The sequence below is a fragment of the Bubalus kerabau genome, chromosome 6, assembly GCF_029407905.1.
Source record: "Bubalus kerabau isolate K-KA32 ecotype Philippines breed swamp buffalo chromosome 6, PCC_UOA_SB_1v2, whole genome shotgun sequence".
Classification (NCBI taxonomy): domain Eukaryota; kingdom Metazoa; phylum Chordata; class Mammalia; order Artiodactyla; family Bovidae; genus Bubalus; species Bubalus kerabau.
The window spans coordinates 77976597-78000350 of NC_073629.1; the positions used below are offsets into that span (position 1 = coordinate 77976597).

Consider the following 23754-nt stretch of genomic DNA (forward strand, 5'->3'; position numbering starts at 1 on the left):
AAATAGATGGGGAAACAGTGGAAACAGTGTCAGACTTTATTTTTCTGGGCTCCAAAATCACTGCAGATGGTGACTGCAGCCATGAAATTAAAAGACACTTACTCCTTGGAAGGAAAGTTATGACCAACCTAGATAGCATATTCAAAAGCAGAGACATTGCTTTGCCAACAAAGGTTCGTCTAGTCAAGGCTATGGTTTTTCCTGTGGTCATGTATGGATGTGAGAGTTGGACTGTGAAGAAGGCTGAGCGCCGAAGAACTGATGCTTTTGAACTGTGGTGTTGGAGAAGACTCTTGAGAGTCCCTTGGACTGCAAGGAGATCCAACCAGTCCATTCTGAAGGAGATCAGCCCTGGGATTTCTTTGGAAGGAATGATGCTGAAGCTGAAACTCCAGTACTTTGGCCACCTCAGGCGAAGAGTTGACTCATTGGTAAAGACTCTGATGCTGGGAGGGATTAGGGGCAGGAGGAGAAGGGGACGACAGAGGATGAGATGGCTGGATGGCATCACTGACTCGATGGATGTGAGTCTGAGTAAACTCCAGGAGTTGGTGATGGACAGGGAGGCCTGGCGTGCTGCAATTCATGGGGTCGCAAAGAGTCGGACACGACTGAGCGACTGATCTGATCTGATCTGATAATTGATTTACAATGTTGTATTAGTTTCAGGTACACAACAAAGTGATTCATTTATACATATATCTATACAGCTATTCTTTTTCAGATTCCTTTCCATTATAGGTTATTACAAGATATTGACTACAGTTCCCTGTGTTATATAGTAGGTCCTTGTTGTTTATTTTATATTTAATAGTGTGTATATGTTAATCCCAAACTCCTAATTTATCCCCCCCCTACCCACTGTCCCCTTTGGTAACCATATATTTGTTTTGTATGAGTCTGTTTTGTGAATAAATTCATTTGTATAATTTTTTAAAATTCCACATATAAGTGATATCATGATATTTTTCTTTCTCTATCTGACTTCACTTAATATGATCATCTCTAAGTCCATCCATGTTGCTGAAAATGACATTATTCCATTCTTTTCTATGGGTTAGTAATATTCCATTCCATCTTAAGTCAGTGCTCTGTTGATGGACATTTAGGTTGCTTCTATGTCTTGGCTATTGTAAATACTGCTACTATTAACATAGGGGTACATGCATCTTTTTGAATTATAATTTTATGTGGATTTATGCCCAGGAGTAGAATTGCAGAAGCATATTGTAACTCTGTTTTTAATTTTTTAAGGAAACTCCAGGTAATTGTTGTCCCAATTACATCCCCACCAACAGTGTAGGAGAGCTCCTTTTCCTCCACACCCTCTCCAGCATTTATTATTTGTAGATTTTTTTTTTTAATGATGACCATTCTGATTGTTGTGAGGTGGTACCTTATTGTAGTTTTGATTTGCATTTTTCTAATAATTAGTGATATTGAGCATTTTTTCATATGCTTGTCAGCCATCAATGTTTTCTTTGGTAAACTAGCTGTTAAGGTCTTCTGCCCATTTTTTATTGTTTGTTTTTTTTTTTTTTTTTAATATTAACCTGTGAGCTCTTTGTATGTTTTGGAAATTAATCCCTTATTAGTTGCATTGTTGGGCATATATTTTCTCCCATTCTGTGGGTTGTCTTTTTGTTTTGCTTATGATTTCCTATGCAGGGTAAAAGCTTTTAAATTTAATTAGGTCCTACTTTTTTATTTTTGTTTTTACTTCCATTACTCTAGGAGAGAGATCTGAGAAAATACTGCTATTGATTTATGTCGAAGAAAATTCAACCTATATTTTCCTCTAGGAGTTTTATAGTATCCAGTCTTAGATTTAGGTCTTTAACCCATTTTGAGTTTATTATTGTATACGGTGTTGCTGCTGCTGCTGCTAAGTCGCTTCAGTCGTGTCTGACTCTGTGCGTCCCCATAGACGGCAGCCCACCACGCTCCTCTGTCCGTGGGATTCTCCAGGCAAGAACACTGGAGTGGGTGGCCATTTCCTCCTCCAATGCATGAAAGGTGTTAGAGAATGTTTAATTTCATTCTTTTACATGTAGCTGTCTAGGTTTCCTAGCACCACTTATTGATAGTGCTGCCTTTTCTCCATTGTATATTCTTGCTGCCTTTGCATTGATTAGTTGACCGTAAGTGTGTGTGGGTTTATTTCTGGACTTTCTTGATCTGTATGTCTGTTTTTGTGCCAGTAACATACTGTTTTGATCACTATAGCTTTGTAGTGTAGTCTGAAGCCAGGAAGCATCATTTGCTCCACTTTTCGTTCTTCTTTTACAAGATTGTTTTGGCTATTTGGGGTCTTTTTTGTTTCCATACAAATTTAAAATTTTTTGTTCTAGTTCTTTGACAAATAGCATTGGCAATTTGATAGAGATGCATTGAATCTGTAGATTTCCTTGTGTAGTATGGTCATTTTAACATTATGATTCTTCCAACCCAATAACATAATATATCTTCCCATCTGTTTGTGTCATCTTTGATTTCTTTCATCAGAGTCTTATATTTCCAGAGTACAGATATTTTGCCTCCTTTAGGTAGGTTTATTCCTAAATATTTTGTTCTTTTTGATATCATAGTGAATGGGGTTATTTCCTTAATTTCTCTCTCTGATATTTTGTCATTAGTGTATAAAAGTGCAACAAATTTATGTATATTAATTTTGTATCCAACAACTTTACCAAATTCATTCATGAGCTCTACTAGTTTTCTGGTAGCATCTTTAGGATTATCCGTGTAAACATTGTCATCTCTGTCTAGTGACAGTTTTACTTCTTTTCCAATTTGGATTTCTTTTCTTTCTTTCTTTCTTTCTTTTTTTCTGATTGCTGTGGCTAGAACTTCCAAAATTATGTTGAATAAAAGTGGTGAGAATGGAATTCCTTGTCTTGTTCCTGATCTTACAGGAAAAGCTTTCATTTTTTCACCATTGAATATGATGTTAACTGTGGGTTTGTTATATATGTTTGTTATATATGTTGTTATATATGTGTGTGTGTGTCATATATGTCAAGATATTTTTACTCTGCCCACTTTCTGCAAAGTTTTTTTTTTATCATAAATGGATGTTGAATTTCATGAGAAGGTTTTTCTACGTCTATTGAGATGATCGTATGATTTTCATTCTTCAGTTTGTTAATGTGGTATAGCATATTGATTTGTAGATACTAAAAAATTCTTGTATTCCTGGAATAAATCCCACTTGACCATGATATATGTTGGAGTCAGTTAACATATTTAATGTACTGTTGGAGTCAGTTTGCAAGTATTTTGTTGAGGATTTTTACACCTGTATTCATCGGTGATACTGGCTATAATTATCTTGTTTTGTGATCCTTTTTCTGGTTTTGGTATCAGAGTGCTGGTGGCCTCATAGTATGAGTTCAGCAGTGTCCCTTACTCTGTAATTTTTTGGAGTAGTTTCAGAAGGATAGGTATTAGCTCTTCTCTAAATATTTGGTAGAATTCATCTGCAAAGCCATCTGGTCCTGGACTTTGTGTTTTAAATTATCGATTCAGTTTCAGTACTGGTAATTGGTTTGTTTATATTTTCTGTTTCTTATTTGATATATTCTTAATTATTATTCTTGCTCAAGCAATAGCAAGTGTATTCATAGTCCCAGTAGCAAATAAATCCATCTTCCCATGTTCTGACTGCTCAGTTTATTTACATAGACAGTTGACCTTTGAACAACATGTGTTTAAACCACACAGGTGACTTCTACATGGATTTTTTTCACAGTAAGCACTACAGTAGCACATGACCGCAATTGTGCAGGGCAGAGACCTGCTGATCCAAGGTCACTGAAGAAGTAGACTTGCTGGAGGGACAGAGGCCTGTGGGTCTTGCTGCAACCAGACTGAGCTATCTCTCAGCTCTCTTTAGACGGTGTGCTCCCCCACAAGAACACCCCGTCATTTGGCACCTCCCCTGAGACACCTGATTCCACAGAGGGCTGCCCTGTACAGTTGAGGAGGGTCCCCACTGGTATCTGTCTGTCTCTCTAAGGTTGACTAGCACATTTCATTCCTGAGAGGATCCCCTCAGGGGCCCCAGATGGAGTTTCAGAACCTGCCCAGCTGAGTCCTAGGATGATGGCCAGTCCTCACGGGGCGGTGCCCAGCCCGAGCACGCAGCAGGCTAGCTGGTTGTAGTCCTTGCAGGCACCTCCCATGACCACTTCCTCCTGCCTGAGGATTGTCTCTAGCCCTGAGGAGAGCTGACCGTGTGATCAGAGAGTGGGTTTTGGAGTGTGGCAAACCTGGAACCCCTTCTTCTTAATAAGGGAGAAAAAGACCAATGTGAGTGGGAACTTGAAGGGAGACAGACTTGCAGGATGGTTAATACTGGTCCAGCCACAGGGCAGCCAGGGATTCAGAATTCCCGACCCCCCAGTCACCACCAAGTCTATTTCAGGAGTTCCTGCTACTTCTTCAGGAACTGCTAGAGTAATTCCTGTGATCTCCTCACAGAACATCAGGACTCCACTAACCAGCCACAGGCCCACCCAACAAAGTCGCTAAGTTACCCAGGCACATGCTGCCATTTTCTTGGCTTTCTTATCTCACTTGTGAGACCCAAATCCTGGATCAACCCCTGCCTCACCAGTCAGTGCCCAAGAGACTGCAGACAGTCTCCATACACTTTCTGTGCAACATTTCCTTGTCTGTGGAATAGTTATGATATTATACACTTGGTAGGGTTAGTGCAAGGGCTTGAGATAAAGTGAAAACAGAGGCTGGCACATAAAACACAGTTAATGGTACTTAGAGTATCGATATTATATCACACAGTCATTCATTCAATATGTACACACCAGGTCCTGTTCTAGGAGCTGGGCAGACAGCATTGAAAAAGACAACTTGTCCTCATGAAGCTCAGATTCTAGCAGCAAAAGCAGACCAAACACACATAGTCTACGGTATCATGAAGTGACCCATGTTCAGAAGAAAATCAAAGCGCGGGATAAAAGGAAAGAAAGTGACAGGTAGGATAGGGTGGTGGCTATTTCAAGGAATGCCTTCCTGAAAAGGTGATGTGAGCAGAAACCTAAAAAAAAAAAGAAAAGAAAAGCATTACCCATGCACACACCTAAGGGAAAGCATTCCAGGCTAGAACAGCAAATGTTAAGGCCCTAAGGCAGGAGCCATCTGACATGTTTATGAAAAAGCAAGTAGAGCTTAAGGATTGGGAGAGAATAGTGGAATAGTGGCCAGGGGCCAGATCTAGGATCTCATAAACTATACTAAAATCCTGGAATTACTCCAGGAATGATGAAAACCACCAGAGGGTTTTGAGCAAAAAGAACAATGTGATCAGATTAAATCTAGAAAGCTTCACTCCAGCTGCTGATTATAAAATAAACGGTAGGGCAGCAAAAAATAAATAGGACAGGACAATTAAAAAGCTGTCTCAGGCATCTAGGAGATCAAGAGGGTAGCCTGGACTATGCTGGGAGCATGGAGGTGAATAAGAAGCCACTGGGCTCAAGATGTTTTTCTGTGGATGGAGCCAGCAGAGCTTTCTCTGGGAGTAACTGCTGGGTATGAGAAGAGGAAAGGAGTCAAAGATGCTCCAGGTATTTGGGGCCTGAGTATTTGGGTAAATGATATTGCCATTTCAGAGGCAGCGAACACTAAGAAAGGATGGGTTTGGGCAGGTGGGGGTATCTAAATCCAGACATTGCTTTATACATGTTAAGTTTGAGATGCGTCATAGATAACCAAGTGCAAATGTTGAGCTGCTGCTGCTGCTAAGTCGCTTCAGTCGTGCCCGACTCTGTGCGACCCCATAGACGGCAGCCCACCAGGCTCCCCCGTCCCTGGGATTCTCCAGGCAAGAACACTGGAGTGGGTTGCCATTTCCTTCTCCAATGCATGAAAGTGAAAAGTGAAAGTGAAGTCGCTCAGTCGTCTCTGACTCTTAGCAACCCCATGGACTGCAGCCCACAGGCTCCGCCATCCATGGGATTTTCCAGGCAAGAGTACTGGAGTGGGGTGCCATTGCCTTCTCCGAAATGTTGAGCAGGCAGGTGTATATTAGAAGCCAGAGGTCAAGGGGAGATTGAAAGTGAAAGTGAGGTCGCTCAGTCATGTCCGACTCTTAGCGACCCCATGAACCGCAGCCTACCAGGCTCCTCCATCCACGGGATTCTCTGGGCAGGAGTACTGGAGTGGGGTGCCATCGCCTTCTCCAAGGGGAGACTGAAGCTGGCCATAAATAGAAGGAGCTCTCGGGATCATGGGAAATTCTTGACAGAGACCAAAGCTCTGTGAGGACAGAGACTGTGTCTCTTTCCTTGACCTCAGTGTGCCCAGCACGAGCATTCAGTATGTGTGTGATGAGTAAATTAATCTGTGGCCATTAAACCGTTGCATGATGAATATCAGTTCAGTTCAGTCGCTCAGTTGTGTCCAACTCTTTGCGACCCCATGAACTGCAGCACACCAAGCCTCCCTGTCTATCACCAACTCCTGGAGTCTACCCAAACCCATGTCCATTGAGTCGGTGATGCCATCCAGCCATCTCATCGTCTGTCGTCCCCTTCTCCTCCTGCCCCCAATCCCTCCCAGCATCAGAGTCTTTTCCAATGAGTCAGCTCATCGCATCAGGTGGCCAAAGTATTGGAGTTGCAGCTTCAACATTAGTCCTTCCAATGAACACCCAGGACTGATCTCCTTTAGGATGGACTGGTTGGATCTCCTCACAGTCCAAGGGACTCTCAAGAGTCTTTTCCAACACCACAGTTCAAAAGCATCAATCCTTCGGCACTCAGCTTTCTTTATAATCCAACTCTCACATCCATAGATGACTACTGGAAAAACCATAGCCTTGACTAGACGGACCTTCATTGACAAAGTAACGTCTCTGCTTTTGAATATGCTATCTAGGTTAGTCATAACTTTCCTTCCAAGGAATAAGCGTCTTTTAATTTTATGGCTGCAGTCACCATCTGCAGTGATTTTGGAGCCCAGAAAAATGAAGTCTGACACTGTTTTCACTGTTTCCCCATCTATTTGCTATGGAGTGATAGGACCAGATGCCATGATCTTCGTTTTCTGAATGTTGAGCTTTAAGCCAGCTTTTTCACTCTCCTCTTTCACTTTGATCAAGAGCCTCTTTAGTTCTTCTTCACTTTCTGCCATAAGATGGTGTCATCTGCATCTCTGAGGTTTTTGATATTTCTCCCAGCAATCTTGATTCCAGCTTGTGCTTCTTCCAGCCCAGCATTTCTCATGATGTACTCTGCATAGAAGTTAAATAAGCAGGGTGACAATATACAGCCTTGACGTACTCCTTTTCCTATTTGGAACCAGTCTGTTATTCCATGTCCGGTTCTAACTGTTGCTTCCTGACCTGCATACAGGTTTCTCACGCAAAACAAAAGTACTAACCGAAAGTTTGCTTTATTATTCCAGACCAAAAATAGAAAGCGTGTCGTTTCTTAAGAAGTAATTAGCATATGATAGAATCAAAGCTTGACACTGAAAGGAATCTTTGAGGCCATTTAATGGAAAAGTTCAAAATTGTGGAGGTGGGGATGGTAAGGGAAGTAGATGGTTTATTGCCAAGGGTAGGAGAGTGTTGAGGGACCACCCAGTGACAGTAAACTGAATAAATAATATTTTGACCATCAATGCACTACTCTTGTTCAAGAATATAAAGCTGTTGCAGTTAGTAAAATAAGAGAGAGTGATGTGTTCTCCTAAACAATAACTCCAATGACCAAGTGTCTTTGCAAGGGAGAGAGTTTAGTGAGTGTTTGTACTTTAGAAGAAGTCTTTGGGAAACTCAGATCTATTCCAAGCCTTTTGTTTTACTGATACAGAAAGGGAAGGGGAGTGGGATTAGTGACTCACATAAGTGACACAGCTAACTAATGAGTGGATGGACCCCTCGGTCTCCTTAACCTGAGCCTGAAACTCTGTTCGGACTCTCAGCACCAACTTTCTTCAGACCAGTAATTGAGGTATCGCCTTAGGACAGAACTCATTTATTTTTGGCCATGGAATTATTTTAGTGATTTATTTTGCAGGCAATTTAGTATGAGAATTATAATTAGACTTTGCTTTAGCTAATTTCAAAATCCATTTACAATTCCCTAAACACATTCCTTTTGGCAATGCTAAATAATAAGTAGTCCAGGAAAGGTTGCTGAAAGTAAAATGTTTAATTTGCAGGAGATAATTTACCAAGTAAGTAATTCTCATGTCGAAAAATTAAAACTTGATTTGAGTTGCAAACATCATTTTAAGGAAGCTGAGAAACCCATGTAAACCTTCATGACAGGACATCTGAATATCCACAATTTTCGGTTCACATCCTGGCTCCACAACTCAATTACCTGTACATACCTGTACATACCATGTTGGCCAAGCTAACGCAGTCCTTCAGGCCTCAGTTTACACATCTGCAAGATAGGGAGGGAGAGATTTCCTTTCTAATGAGGACATTAGAAAGCACACCATTTGATGTCTACACAGGCGAGGCCCTTGGGAAAGAGAGGAACCCCTCACATCTTACACATGAGGAAATTGAGGTCTGTTAGAAGTAACCCAAAGAGACCATTGTGAGTTTAGCTGGCAGTCCAATCCCCTAGTTTTTAACTGTGCCCCCCAATTCAGTCGCTGTCTCCTGATGTTCCTGGTTCCTAACTTCCTCCAGGCTGCATTTGCCAGGAAATTGCCCAGCCATGCCACCTGGACAGCTTCCCTGGTGGAGGAGGAGGTGCCCCGTGGGGGCCCGGCCCTGGGGCTGGCATCATCACAGTCTGAGCCTGTAGGCTGCCCTGGTGGCTCCATTAATCACACATCCCCGCCACTCAGCACAGCTGGCCCCAGCCTGAGCACAGGCTCGTTTACAGTTGTTGCACAACAGGAAGCGGGGCCGGTGTTTAGAGCCGAGCTGGCCCACTGAGAGCCATGGCTCCAGGTCCCCTGGTCCTGCAGCCACGGGCATGCCCTCGCCTCAGCATTTGCCGTGGGGAGCAGCAGTCTTCTCCTGCAGCTTGGGGTGGGTTTGGAGGGTGAGGGGTTGCTTTGGTTTTTGTCCACTGTCACGTGTTTGGCAGCCATGACCAGAAGGCAGGGCGGGGGGTGCCTTTTGTGGAGTCAGGGTTCCCCTGCAGAGTTCTCCCACAGTGGCTGCAAGCGAAATGGCAGAGGCATGAGTCACTGCATAAGACGGGAACAGGAAGACATCCTGTTGATGCCAAACCATTTTCAGTTCAGTTATGAGAATTTACACCCCCCCCCCCCAAAAAAAGGAAAAATTAGCATTCAGCGTGCATCTCCCCCAGCGCAGTGGGGTCTAGCGCCTGGCTCTGGCCCCTGTGAAGGATGGCCTTGGACACAGCTTGGTTTAGTGCTCAGGAAATTGGCCATGTCCTTGATCTGCTGCATCTGTGATGGGATCAGAGAACCCTCTTTGCCAAAGAAACTTTCTGTCTGAGGTTTTGTTTGGTTTTTGATTTTTGTTTTGTTTTGATCCAGATATGTTCCCTTGTTTCTCTTCTTGGGATGGTAATGTGCTGTATGGCTTTTTAGGATTTTCTTTTGTGTAAAAATTGTTCATGTTTTTCTGACAGAAACTTTTGCTTATGAAGATCAACTGAGAATTTATAATATTTGAGGGACTCTGCTCCTTTTCATGGAATTCTCATAATCCCCTTGTTCTTAAATTATTCATTATATAGTGAATAGCTCCTATCTATTGAATGCTCAGAGGCAGGCACCCTTTTAAAAACTTCACATACACCTTTAACCCTTACAACAGCTCCATGAGGTAGAGGGTCTATTGTTATTCCGAGTTTACAGATAAGGGGGACTGAGCTCGGGTTAAGCAATATCCAGAGTCACAAAGTTAGTTGAATGGCAAATGCCAGAACTTCAGCCCTGTTCTTAATCACGTTCCTTGCCAGCATTTACAGAAAGTATGTCAGCAGAACTTTGATCTCATGAGATGTTCCTAAGAAAATGTAACTGTGTTCAAATAATTAGGGGAAATGCTGTAAACCACATGTCTCTTGCAGATCATAAGTGCATCTTAGTGTGGAAAGACCCTGAGAAGTCCTGCGTGGAAGAAGTCTTGCTCTTGCTCAGTCTACTTTGTTTGAACTAGGGCTTTTCAAAATAGATGTGAAATGGACCCTTATTGCCTTGTATACCTATTAAGTGGTAATGCATTTTGAGATGTACCACCCTGGTATATGAAAGTATATAACCAGGTGTGAGTGTGTGGGCTTTGGAGCCAAAATACCTGGGTTACGTACCATATCTGCTACTATGTGGGTAAGCTATATCTGCTTCCTCTGCCCCACTTTCCCATCTGTACAATGGGGAAATATAATAGCACTCTCTCACAGGGTGATGGTGAGGACTAAATTAGTCAATACATCTAGAAAGCCTAGGAGAGTGTTGCGCACATAGAGAAGTACTCATTCTAAATGTAGAAGAATGAATCAAAACACTTGCTACCTGTGGGGTCTGGCCAAAGCCAAAATGCTATTTCATGATGTTTAGAAAACACAACAGAGGAAGTACACCCTCCCTCTTCCCCTCAGTGCTCTCTCTAGCTGCCCTAGATTCTGCCTTTCACCATCTGGTTGGTCCTGATAGCAGCTCAGAGCTGGGCTTGGGTCTGTCTCCCTTTGAGTCAAGATTAGCATGCACTCTTGCTGGGACAGGGGACAGCTATCGGTGTTAGCCACACACTTGTGGGTGTCCCCAGCAGAATCTGCCGAGAGAGTATGCTGGTGAGAAAGGAGCTCAAGTTCCCCGGGTTTCAACAAGGCAGCTGCCCTTGCATGCTATTCGCTCCTGGATTTCCAGAAGGGGAAGATGATTGGAAAGCATTGCACTTTCACTGAATTTGCTGCTCCTCCTGTCACCTGCCACTCACCAGAGCAGCTCCTCCAAGGGGCTCCAGCAGTGGATGAGAAGCCTTACAATTCTGCAGGCTCGGATTCTGGTGCTAGTGTCTCAGCACCCAGCCAGCCTGAGCCACCTCATGCAAAGTCTTGCAGCAGCCAGATAGCGTTTTGGTGGGGCTCCCTGCTCTTCCCCTCCCCGGCATATTCCAAAGTTGCTTGTGCATTGACTCCTGGGAAGGATCAGAGAGACGTCCATTGGGGAGAAGTAAAGCAATTACAGGAATTTGCTCATTTTTTTAAAATGACTTGCCGTTGCCCTTGGTGATTTTTCTCTAAATTGTAAATGCCTCAAAATGAGAAATTCAAATTAGCAAAATGCACCAGTCCTCTCTGTATGAGCAAGGCTGGTTGTCCATGATATAGTTATTATTGAGTAAAAAGTGAAATTTGCAGAACTATATATAAGTATAGTTCCATTTGTTTGAAAATCCACATATATGTGTGTGATGGTTATGTTTGGAAGGGCCAGGAGAAGGTCTGGAAGGAAGGAAACAGACTAGGAACAGTAGTTACCCTTTTGGAGTAAAATTAGAAGGAAAGAGTTTTAACTTTTTGTCCAATTCACATGCATATAGGTTGAATTTTTCAACATATTTCTTTTGTTATTAAAAGAAAAAGAAAATAACAAAAGGGAAACACCCCTAGCTAGCTCCAAAAATAGGGCTAGACTAAATAATAGTGGTTAATAATGGGTGTTGTCAGCCTGGGCTGGGAGGCTTTGCAGTGAGAAGGAAGGAAACTCAGACCAGACCAGAAAATGGGCCAATTCCAGTCCCAGTCAGCACAGAGCCGGCTCGGCTGAGCCGTGCAGTGGGTGGCTTTGGAGCCTGTGCAGTTACAAGTGGCGCTAAGTTTTGCTTTTCCTTTCCCACGCCTTCCCTCCGGTAAGCCACCCAGGCTGCTGGGGTCCTCGGGGATTCAGCTCCCCCCCGCCCCCGTACTGCCCTTGGCCATGAAAATTGGAGGCATCCTCCCCCAGCTCAAACACAAGTGGGCACTGACTGCCAGGAGGGCCGTTGTTATCACTGGGTCACCTCTGCAGAGTCCCCTCCCTGAGAAAGTGCCTCCCCCGAAGCTTGGAGCCCTGCCCAGGGAAAAGATTCGAGAGTGTGAGACGGAGTAGGGAGAGCCTTGTCTCAAATTCAGGAACTGGGGTCCTTTCCCAATTCTGAGGAGCCTTGGACAAATCAAATTTCCTTTTGCCTCAGTTTTCTCAGATGCTAGACTTACAAAGTAATTTAATTACAGGGCAGTTGGAGGTGTGATAATAGACATGAAAGGGCTTCAAAAGGTAAAAGGTGGTGGTTTTCTTTTTTTTTTTTTTTTTAAGGTGGCTATTTGAAAGAAAAACTGGCCCTTGGATATTAGTAGTGCTGTGCTGGGAAGAGGTGGGAGGGGTGGGCGATGCTGGTGCTCAGTGCCTGAATGGATTTCTCTCCCAACACAGCGTTCACTTTCTGCATTGATTGGGAAGCAGAGCCCCTTCCCTTGCAGCAAAGTACTTGCTGTCCTAGGAATCCCCTTTGTAGATAAGAAACATGAGGGCCTGAGAGGTTGAATTTGTTCTTATTGTTCACTCAGTTGTTTCCAACTCTGCGACCCCATGGACTGCAGCACACCAGGCTTCCCTGTCCTTCACCATCTCTTGGAGTTTGCTCACAGAATGATCTGTCTCTTTTTCCCACCTTCCCAGATCCCACCAGAAGTCAGGGTACAGGGCCCAAAGTGAGGCTGGACTCGTGGACTCCACGTTCTAAGCATTTAACTGAACCCTCCTCATGCAACTGTCCCTTATTCTGAGGGTAGCTATAACTGGTTGTCAGTGCCTGTTGAAGAATGACTTTGAGTGGAACTCCACTCCTCACAGATACTTCCTGTAGGGTTTACCAGTTTTCCCTCCAGATGTCAGTCATTCAGTGTGGGTAGAGACATCAGATAGTCCGGTTGAATGGCGCACCTGAACTTGTCCAGCTCATTTATGCTACGCCCTGTGGGCTTTTTCTGCCTCACCTTCCCACTCTCTTTCCTCAGAAATTAAAGAAATGTTGCACCTTCATTTGTTAAGTAAATATTTATTGAGTGCCACCATGCATAAGACTAAAACCGTATCTGTCTTTCACTGGCTTAAGTTCAGAGAGGGTGGGGAGCACGAAGAGATAAGCACACAGATAACGCCATTATAAAGCCAGAGGCAGTTTAGTGCCTGAGAGGTGCAAGGACCGTTTCAGACTCTCAAAAGAGGAACAACTCATCTCCATCTGACAGACCCAGGAGAGACACATCTGATCTTATCATTCCCTGCTTAAAATTTTTCAGTGGTTCTCAGTTGCAATGGCACCCCACTCCAGTACTCTTGCCTGGAAAATCCCATGGATGGAGGAGCCTGGAAAGCTGTGGTCCATGGGGTCACTGAGGGTCGGACACGACTGAGCAACTTCACTTTCACTTTTCACTTTCATGCACTGGAGAAGGAAATGGCAACCCCCTCCAGTATTCTTGCCTGGAGAATCCCGGGGACAAAGGAACCTGGTGGGCTGTCGTCTGTGGGGTCGCACAGAGTCAGACACGACTGAAGTGACTTAGCAGCAGTTGCCTCCAGCATAAAATCCCAACCCCGGAGCCTGGCAGCCTACCATTTGACTCTCTCCCACACCCCTTCCAGCTCTTCTTCATGGTGTCTCTGCTCTGGTGAACCTAACAGTATAATATCTTACACCTACTGAGCCAAATCATAATGATTTTTTTCACAAGTTAACCACACACATATAATCAGCTCTTGGAAAAGTCCCCTTGTGTCCCCTTTGCCACCCTCCCCTTCAGGAGTGACCACTAGCCTGATGTCTAATAGCATAGATTAGTTTCACCTGGTTTTGTGCTTAGTGACCTCATAAGGTAGGTCCTTCTTTTTATTCTTTGTGTCTGGCTTCTTTCAAATGGCAACCCACTCCAGTATTCTTGCCTGGAAAATCCTATGGTAGAGGAGCCTGGAGGGCTACAGTCCAAAGGGTCACAAAGAGTGGGATCCAACTGAATGTGTACACACGTTTACACACACACATAGGTTTCTTTCACTCATCATTATGTTTGTGAGATTCATCCACATCGTTGCATGCATTTGAAGCTTGTTCGTGGTCATTTGCTATGGAATGCTCCACTGAGTGAGTTGTTATTCTCCTGCTTGGGTCATTTGGAGAGGGGGGGTGGTTATGAACATTCTAATGCATTCTTTTGGTAGATATGTGTACACACCTTGGACTGGGATGGCAATATGCAAATATTCTTCCCAAGTGCAGAGTGCCATATTTTGTATTCCCCCCATCCAGTTGATGATTCTGAGGGGCATCCTAAGATTAGAGAAGAATTTTAGGAAGATTTATCTGGCTGTGGTATCTTTGATGGCTCAGAGTGGCGGTTTCAAGTTGTGTTTTGTTTCGACAGCCCTGGGAATCTGCAGAGTCCCCTTAGGGGCTGCCACCGAGCAGAGAGAAGGGAGACTTGAGTTAGTGGTCATACTCTGAGCTCCTCATTCACAGCCGCCCTCCAGCAGAGCAGGTGTGCTCCTATCTGTTTAATTAGCTTTTACCATTATCTAGAATTACTGGTCCATGGCCAGCAGTCGCACAATTTGACAGCTGTTGGGGGAGAGCTCAGGGAAACCAAGAAAAGCAGTTTTAATCATCTCCAAACACATGTCAAGAAAGGTCCTGATCCAGAGGCTGATGATAGGGACACCATAAAAGAAGGTGCAGATAGGAAAATAGAACCTGTAGGACAGGTCACCCCTTTGAATCCTTTGAATGTCAGGATGCAGGGGGATACTTTCAGAAACAGAATTGAAGTTTTGAGTCCCAGTAACTGTAGTAAAAAAAAAAAAAAAAAGAAAAAAAATGGAGAAGGGGGTGGCAGAGGATGAGATGGTTGGATAACATCACCAACTCAATGGACATGAATTTGAGCAAACTCCAGGAGATAGTGAAGGACAGGGAAGCCTGGTGTGCTGCAGTTCATGGGGTCACAAAGAGTCGGACACAGTTTAGCGACTGAATAGCAACAAACCGTAGTAAAGGTTGTTTTAGTAGCAAAGAGGTTGTGAAGCCAAGCCCAGAGAAGGGCCCCCCTACTGGGGAGAGGACAGGGAACCCAACTTCTAACAAGTTTAAGGAGCAAGCAAGCTGTGTGGATGCGGAGGTCCTGCACACAGCTCTGGGACCAGACACAGATAGAAGAGTCTTCTGCAAGCCCTTGGAAGGAGATGGAATGAGGGAGGACAGAGAGAAGAAAAGTAGGTACACCAGCAAAACCTTCAAGGACAGCTGAGCTTGGAGGACTCAAGAGACAGAAAGATGTCAGCCCGGGAGACACCACAGGACAGTCAGAGGCATAAAGGCGTGCCCAGGGGCGGGCCAGGGCTCAGAGACCGAGTTAGAGTCAGGAGGGCAGGACAGGCCAGCAGTGTCCGTGCCAAAACATGGACTCATTCCAGGAGTTCTTCAGCTTTATCTGGAATCATGGCATTCCACGGAAATGCCTTCTTAACCATCAGTAGTGTCCAGGGTTCTAAGTATATTATTGTGCTGTTATCTCTGAAAACCTGCAGCTGCGTGCTTTTGCACATGGCAACTCAACCAGAAATTTCAGTTCTCTCTGCTAGCCTTTCCCAGAACATTCCAGGTAAAAGAGACCTTACTGTATTTGCGAGCATGGCTTTATTTTAAAAACATCCATGAACAGTATTTTCTTTCCCATATGCTTGCTTCTTTAGAACTGACTTGGTGAGGGAAGCTCCTTCCCCCACCCTCCCCTATTTGGACTGGTACCCACTTATAAAAGTCTGCTGGGGCTTCAGAAGCAGCTCTGTGCCGACCTCAGCCCCCTCCCATGTGCATAATTGTCTCTGGATACTAGATTCAGTGTCTTGATCATTATGACAATATAAAAATATTAAGCACTTAAACCAATGATCTGGTAGTTCTGAAGAGCAGGACAGAGAGACCACTCAGAGAAAAGCAAAGAAAAGGTGCTGCTGCTGCTAAGTCACTGCAGTCGTGTCCGACTCTGTGCGACCCCATAGACATCAGCCCACCAGGCTCTCCTGTCCCTGGGATTCTCCAGGCAAGAACACTGGAGTGGGTTGCCATTTCCTTCTCCAGTGCATGAAAGTGAAAGTGAAGTCGCTCAGTGGTGTCCAACTCTTCGTGACCCCATGGACTGCAGCCTACCAGGCTCCTCCATCCATGGGATTTTCCAGGCAAGAGTATTGGAGTGGGGTGCCATTGCCTTCTCCAAAGAAAAGGTGCAGAGAATGTATATTGTTGTCCTTTGTTAAGGATCAGGAAGCTGAGACCTAGAGAGAGGAAGTGACATGCTTGAGGCCACCAGCTTGGCAGAGAAATCAGGGAGTCCCAGGTGTTGTGCTGAACAGTCCTGACGTGTCCCAGTCCCTTTGGCTCTTTCACCCAAGTGTACATGCAGATCACCCAGACCTTTTTCAGAATGTACTTTTCCCAGGACTTATCCTGAAATTCTGATTCTGGAGATTAGGGGTGCACTGAAAGAACTGCCCAGGTGAAAAAGCAAACCCGTTAGAAATCCAACTTCTAGACACTTTGTGGTTTCTATGTTTCACTCCACACTACCTCTTAAGGTCAGGTATAATCTGCTTCTAAGAAAATGTCATTAAACAGGTTGTATTTCAGAGAGGAAAAACCAATATTTTCCTCTATTTAAGAAGTATATGAAATTATTAAAACTGAAAGTTACACTAATAGTAAGAGGGGAAGCAGCCGTTAGGCTACTAAGAAATAGGAGTTTTGCAAGGCAGAGGATTCTTATACTTTTCCAGTTATCTGCAAAAATCTCTTATTACTCACATAAATTTGCATGTTAAATTCAAGAGGTTCACACAAGTCCATAAATAGAAATTAAAATAAAATTAAGTATTTAGTTGACCCTCTCTGGTATAGATGGTATATGAGAAAGCATTTCATAAATTTCAATCTTGGTGGCATTATGATTACCCCAGACCTACCACATTAGAAATAGAATACCAGATTTCAACGCTGGGTCAAGGCAGAAATGACATAACAAATAGCAGCTTCTACATGTGACACATAGGTATATTTTCCTAGAATTTAACTGGGGATGGTTTTCATTTATAAACAAAGGTATGAACATCCCACAACCATGGGATTGCTGGGTTTCTGCATTTATAAATGTTGACACTGACAGGTAATGGCTGTTTATAAGACTTGGATGTATTTATTTACTCAGTCTATTAGTCTCACAACTTCTACATGTAAGTAAACATGTGTCATTTGACTTGTATTATGCATAAAATTGTTCCAAAGAATCTCCTGAGCTTCTGAAAATACCCCAAGGACAAACTGATAGAATCTACTTCAACCTTCTGAAACTCATATTTGGTTCCAGACCACTAAATGCTGATTTCTTGTGATCGGTCTCAGGAATTTACTCCCTGGACTCATTAAGTGTTAGAAAAGTTTAACTTTACTGTTAAATGCGTTAAATGCATGAGTAAATAAAAGGCACTAATGTCGTTGTATTGGTATTAATATTTGCTGGAAAGTGTGTGTTACTTCCAGCGCCACTCGTAACCTGAATCGTCCTTGGGAAGCAGCCCGCTCTGCTCCACTGTAAGCAGCTGACCTGCCCACGCGATGGAGCCATCTGGAGGAATTTCCTTCTTTCCAGCGCTTGCAGCATCAGAATTGTACTTTCTTATCTTTGCCCTCAATACAAGGGGGAAAGTGCCAGCGAGGCCAGAGGCCAGATAAGGAACTGCTTTTGAAACCAGTGGTACCAGGTAGCCTAAAACCAACCTCTGTGTCGCCCTCACTCTCATAACTACAGGAAAGAGGAAAGTGTACACACTAGTGATCACTTAGGAAAGTCAAATAGAGCTGTGCTCAGGACACAAAAGGAATTGTGCAAAATATTATACTTGAGATGTTTGTTATGGTTCCTAACTGATACAGAATCAGGCCTAATACAGTGAATTTCTCTGACTTAACCTCTTCATTCAGAGATAACACATCAAGGAAGTATTATCTGAAGGAATCTTTTTTAATGTGACATGATTCCCATTTGTCTCAGAAATTCTGACTTTTTATTTTTATACATTGAGTTCAGGCCCTTATCATCACTCACCTAAAATACAGTCACAGATCCCTTGTCAATTTTATTGGATAAAGTATTTATTGAATTCCTGTTCTGTGTCCAGCCCCAGGAATATATTCTCCCTTCTGTTTTCTGAATTATGAAGACAAAAAAATTGCAAAGCCATCACTTCCTGCCAAGGCCATCCATGTGTCTCATAACAAACCAAATCAGTATGTATTTATTTTGTGTGCACAGCATATGGAAGAAGTAAAGAACTGTGTAATACAGGGTGGCTGGCCTCAAGGGCCAACTGTCAGATTGAGAATTAAAGAAGGACTCTGGTGGGTGCAGTAGATGCAAATATTTGTGAGAAGCATGATGACCATAGTTGGAAAGCCAGCTCTTGGGACCTGTGGTCTGGTAAGTTACTAACACACTAAGAGGAGCAGAATATTTGAAATAGTTCTGGCCTGGAAAATCTGGGACTGAAAGTAGCCATAGAAATTCTTTTTCAGGGTTTACAGGCAGCATCCTTTCCCACTGCATTCCATTTGATGATCTTATTTTGTGAAATTCTTGCCTTTAAGAGAACAAACCTTAATGAGCAAGCTGTTGGTAGTAACATGCTGTGTATTTAAATGTGTCATCTTTCCAAAGGTTTTAAGTATCATTCTGCCATGATTTACGTTTTGCTTGATTCAACCCTCTTTTTCAAAAGTTCTCTATTTCATTGAAAGAAAAAGTTTAATGGATTTGAATTAATTCGTGTTTCTAAGGAATTTTATATCACCTCTTAAGATGAACGGGGATATTCTGAAATTTTACAAAAGTAATTGAGCCCCAGTAAAAGTGTGCCTTTTGGGGGCCAACTTATTTAAATTGCATTGATGTTGCTAATGAGGTTTGGACCTTAAATGCCTTGGCTTGGTTTCCTAGTCCATGTTTTCCCTCAAGTAACATTTTTTTGAAAAGGAGAGAATCAACAGGTTTGCTTTGAAAGAGTTCTAATCCTTTTACATAGAGAATAACTACAAGAAGCTTCCTCAGGGACCCCTTGTATCTTCAGTTTTTTTCCTTTGAAAATATATACACTTTCAGGTCCCTTGAGGTTCGAAACAAACAAGTACTTTACCTGTGAGGGCCAGCATGGAAAGTTCATCTTGCTGGTTACTCCAGGAGTTTGATAGACACTGCTTTTCCCCAAGTCCAGACACGTTTGATTGGAGGTTGGGCATGTTCCCTGCCTATAGTTTCAGGGGAGAAGGTGAGATAAAGGAAGAAAGAAAAATTAAATATTCTATTATGTAGTCTGTAGCATGTACACGTTATGGGTATCCAGACCAGAGTTGGGCCTTTGTTTTTCGTCGGTGAATGCACAGAGGGGCCCGGGGCTTCCTGGCAGATTAACCTTTGGCATCTGTGACTTGGGTCCTGAATGCTGTATACAGCGGGCAGAGGGCCCAGATCTTGGCTGTCTTAATCCCATCTGTGCCTCCTCAAAAGGCAATTACTTCCTCTGCACTGTGGACATTGGACATCCTTGCTAGATGGTGATCTGGAAGAGGAAACGGTAGATAATAATTAACGTATCTCCCACACTTTAATGACAGAGCTCATCTTATAGTGTTGGTAATTACTGTGTTACAGGCTATGAAGTGTTTTGGATCATAGAATCTTTTAAGTTTTTACCCTGGACATTTTCAAACATACACAAAAGTAGGGTGCATTCCGCGTACCTGCCACCCGGCTTCAACAACGAGCAACACATCATTGGCCAGTCTTGCTTCATCTGCCTCCTCAGCCAGTCTCCCCACCCTTCCGGTTTGTCACCAGAGTAATTCTTCCTTGAATTGTATGTAAATGTTACTAGTAGGTGCTCTTCTGTGATGGGCTCCCCTTCAGTCAGGGTGATGTCCGAGAGATCCACCCATGTTGTTGCTGCATCAGTAGTTGGATTCCCTTTTTCGTTGCCAATTAGACGACTTTCAGCCACATTTTTCTAAATATTCCCCTGTGCTCTGCACCCATGCACTTGTGTGCTCAGTCGCCTCAGACGTGTCCAGCTCTTTGTGACCCTGTGGACTGTAGCCTGCCAGGCTCCTCTGTCCACGGGATTCTCCAGATAAGAATACTGGAGTGGGTTGCCATGCCCTCCTCCAGGGGATCTTCCCAACCCGGGGAATGAACCTGTATCTCCTACATCTTTTGCATCACAGGCAGATTCTTTACCGCTGAGCCACTGGGGATGCCCCATGCTCACCACCCATGTTTCTGAATTAATGGGTCTCCCCTTATCCTTCCACCGCCCTTCCCTTCACACTGTGCAAACCACTCACTCAGGGGCCCCCCAGTCACCAGGTTCCATGAGCTAGGCTTGCTCTCTCCTCCCTTTACCTCTGTGAAGTGACTAATAACTGCCCCTCCTCTTAGTTGTGTGAATAACTATTGCTGGGATTTTTTTTTTTTTTTAATCATAAAAGCATCACACGTGGTTAAGAGCACAGCCTCTGGAGCCAGGCTGCCGGGTCACAGTGCTGGCGCCCCCACTTACCTTCGTTTTGACCTTGGCTCTAAGCATCTGCCTCCCTCAGTTCCTTTAATCCTAAACTAGGAAAAACAATAGTAAGAACCTCATAGCGTTGTTTTGCATCATTGTGAGGATGAAGTAAGTTAATATCTGTAAAGCTCATAGAACAATGCTTGCAAGTGTAAGAGCTGCACAAGTATTAGCTATTAAGAGCAAAATAAATGAATAAAAATATGCACATGCAGGACTGCATCAAAATACTAAAAATCCCCTAAAATCCTTACTACCTAGCGATAGCTACATTGTGGAATATTTTCTTCCAGTGTGTTTTTTGGGTATAATGTATTTTAACTAAACATATTTATGACTGACTAAACATATTTACACAGCGTTAACTTGTCCTTCCTGCCTCTCTTCCCCTGGCTTTTGTGGCGGTGTCACCCTGCCCCTTCTCTGCTCCTTTAAAGCTGCCTTTCTGGTCCCTGCCCACACGGGGAAGGCCCAAGGGTGCGCCCTGCTCTTCTCTCCATGCCCTCCATCCAGAGTTCAGCACTCAGCCGCCACCTCCGGGCAGCTGATCCCCATTCAGCCCAAAGAAAGAAGTCTTGTCCATTCTCACATTTCTTACCTCTTATATCCAGCTTTTTCTTTGCATTCCAATTGCCTCCATCTGTTTGAAATCTTATGTTCTAACTCCTAAGAGCAATAATGATGCTGATAGATAACACTGGGTGGTTTCCATGTGCCAGGTTCTTTTCTATAATTTAATCATTATGGTCCTGTGAGGTGGGCACTCTTGTTACCCGATTTTACAGATAGAGCACCTCGAGGTTCAGGGAGGCTAAGTGGCTCATTCCACCTACTCACGGAGTGCAGATTTGAACCCAGTTCCATCTGATCAAAAATGGGATCTATACCAAATTGCCTGACCCCCAGACCTTCCACGGAAATGTTCTACTTGTCCCTCTCAGTTCCCCACTTCTGTTCCATCCTGCATAAGGTTGTTTGATTGTTTTTCTGATAACACTCCCCATGCCTGTCATTCTACTTAGTAATATTTGGTGGCTCCCATTTTCATGTAACAGAGTCAGCCTTCATCCACTCCACTGCTCCCCTCAGTAACCATTCTGAGAGTCTCCCCACTCCTTGACCCCCACCCGTCCAGTTCATATCCTCAGGGGATTGGTCCGTTTAAGACTTTCGTCCTGCGTGCATGTCTGCTTGCTCAATCCCTCACTGACTGTCTTCTCTAAGCTCCTAATGCTTGCACTTGGCATGCCTTTTGGCCCACTGATATTCCTTATTCATATTCAGTACTTAGTCCATCTCATTGGAATCACAAGCCCTCTAATCACCCGTGTAACACCCACATTCATTGTTTGTCAGCCATGCCCAGCCCCAGCTGGTGACTGTAAATGTCAGGGAGCTGCACACACTCCTCTCAGTCCTTCTCAGCCTCTCTCTCTCTCTCAAACCCACTCCTGTGCCCTGTGCATTCAAGCTGATGTGCCGTTCAAAGCAGAATGACTAAATTGCTTAATCTAAAGTGGATGGAACAGTATTTGCCTGCTGCCTCACTTTCAGCTCTCCCGTTAGGTGTTTGGTTGCTTGGTTGTTTGTTTTAATTCACTCGGGGCAAGTAGGTGAACGCCTCTCTGCTTAGCAGTATTAGAAAACATGCCCTCTGTTTAAAGTCAATCAGATGCTAGGCCTTTATGACCAGAATCCTAAATATCTCTGTTCTGCTGCTTTGTCAGCCCATTAAGAATGAGGGTAGAATGGCTATGTTGTGGACAACATACTGGCTAATAGATCTTATTGTAGACAATGTCCAGCCCTGCTCAGCTTGGGGAGCTAGAGAGTGTGCAAGGCACATCCCCCAGGAAGGCTGGTGGGAGGACTCCCAATAGGTCACATAGATGAGGAAGAAGGCACCAGTTGTCTGGGTTTGGGGATAAAAGGGCCATCAACTGTGCTTGCTTCAGCAGCACATATACTAAAATTAGAATGATACAGAGATGATTAGCATGGCCCCCATGCAAGGATGACATGCAAATTCGTGAAGCATTCCATGTTTTTAATTAATTTTTGAGAGTTTGATATTGAAACTCCAACTGAAAATCTCATCTACTTAAAAATAATTGTAATATAGAGCAGAACTATATATAACTTGGTTCTGTATTTTCCAAGTCTCCTGTAAATGTGTTATCATGCTTTCATAATTAGAAAAACAAAAAAGAGGAAAAGGCCATCAACTACATAACCACAGGTAAGAGATGAATGGCCATCTGGAATGTTCTTCCTCCTTCCTTAGATTGGTCCTGTGTCCCTTGCCAGGAATAACTTCCTCAAGGTGAAGTGCCTGTGTCTTTGGGAGCAAATGAATGATTTCCAAACAACAGAAGAACATAGCAAAGAGCCCATTTCATTGCACCCCCCCAGGTGCTCAGCACCTGTGAAGGGAAGGAGCCTGAGAGTCGGGGTGACTCCAACAAGGAGCCCCTAGATTAGAGCTTCTCCACGAGTGGTCTCCACACCACACCAGCAACATCAGCCCTTCAGGGAACTTCTCACAAATGCAAATTCTCAACCCTCCAGCCCAGACCTGCTGACTCAGAGGTGGAGAAGCACTGCTCAGGGGGCTTCCTCACTTCAGATAGCATCCTTTGCTCCCCAAAGCAGTGAGGCCTTGGAATCCTAAATATCTCTGTTCTGCTGCTTTGTCAGCCCATTAAGAACGAGGGTAGAATGGCTATGTTGTGGACAACATACTGGCTAATAGATCTTATTGTAGACAATGTCCAGCCCTGCTCAGCTTGGGGAGCTAGAGAGTGTGCAAGGCACATCCCCCAGGAAGGCTGGTGGGAGGACTCCCAATAGGTCACATAGATGAGGAAGAAGGCACCAGTTGTCTGGGTTTGGGGATAAAAGGGCCATCAACTGTGCTTGCTCCAGCAGGAATTCAGCCTTCTGATCAGCTTCTCTGATCATTCCCATTTCCTTTCTCCAGCCCCAGCGAGCTCCTCATATAGGACGCAGGCAGGTGCAGTGTGTGCCATGATGGCTATGAGCACCAGGGTTGATTTCAGTCCTATAGAGCCTCAGTTTCCTCATCTGAAAAATGGGTTAATAACACCACCTTCACCATGACCCCCAAATATATTAAAA

The 23754-nt window shown here is 43.9% G+C and overlaps 1 protein-coding gene and 1 non-coding gene across 7 annotated transcripts in view; both read left to right on the plus strand.

Moving 5' to 3' along the window:
- Positions 1 to 23754, plus strand: part of GNG12 (G protein subunit gamma 12) — a 140240-nt gene that overhangs the window by 98315 nt on the left and 18171 nt on the right. The window lies entirely within an intron of this gene.
- LOC129656648 (U6 spliceosomal RNA) lies at positions 22559 to 22665 on the plus strand. Its single transcript, XR_008716437.1, has one exon. It is a non-coding gene; the product is annotated as a U6 spliceosomal RNA (small nuclear RNA).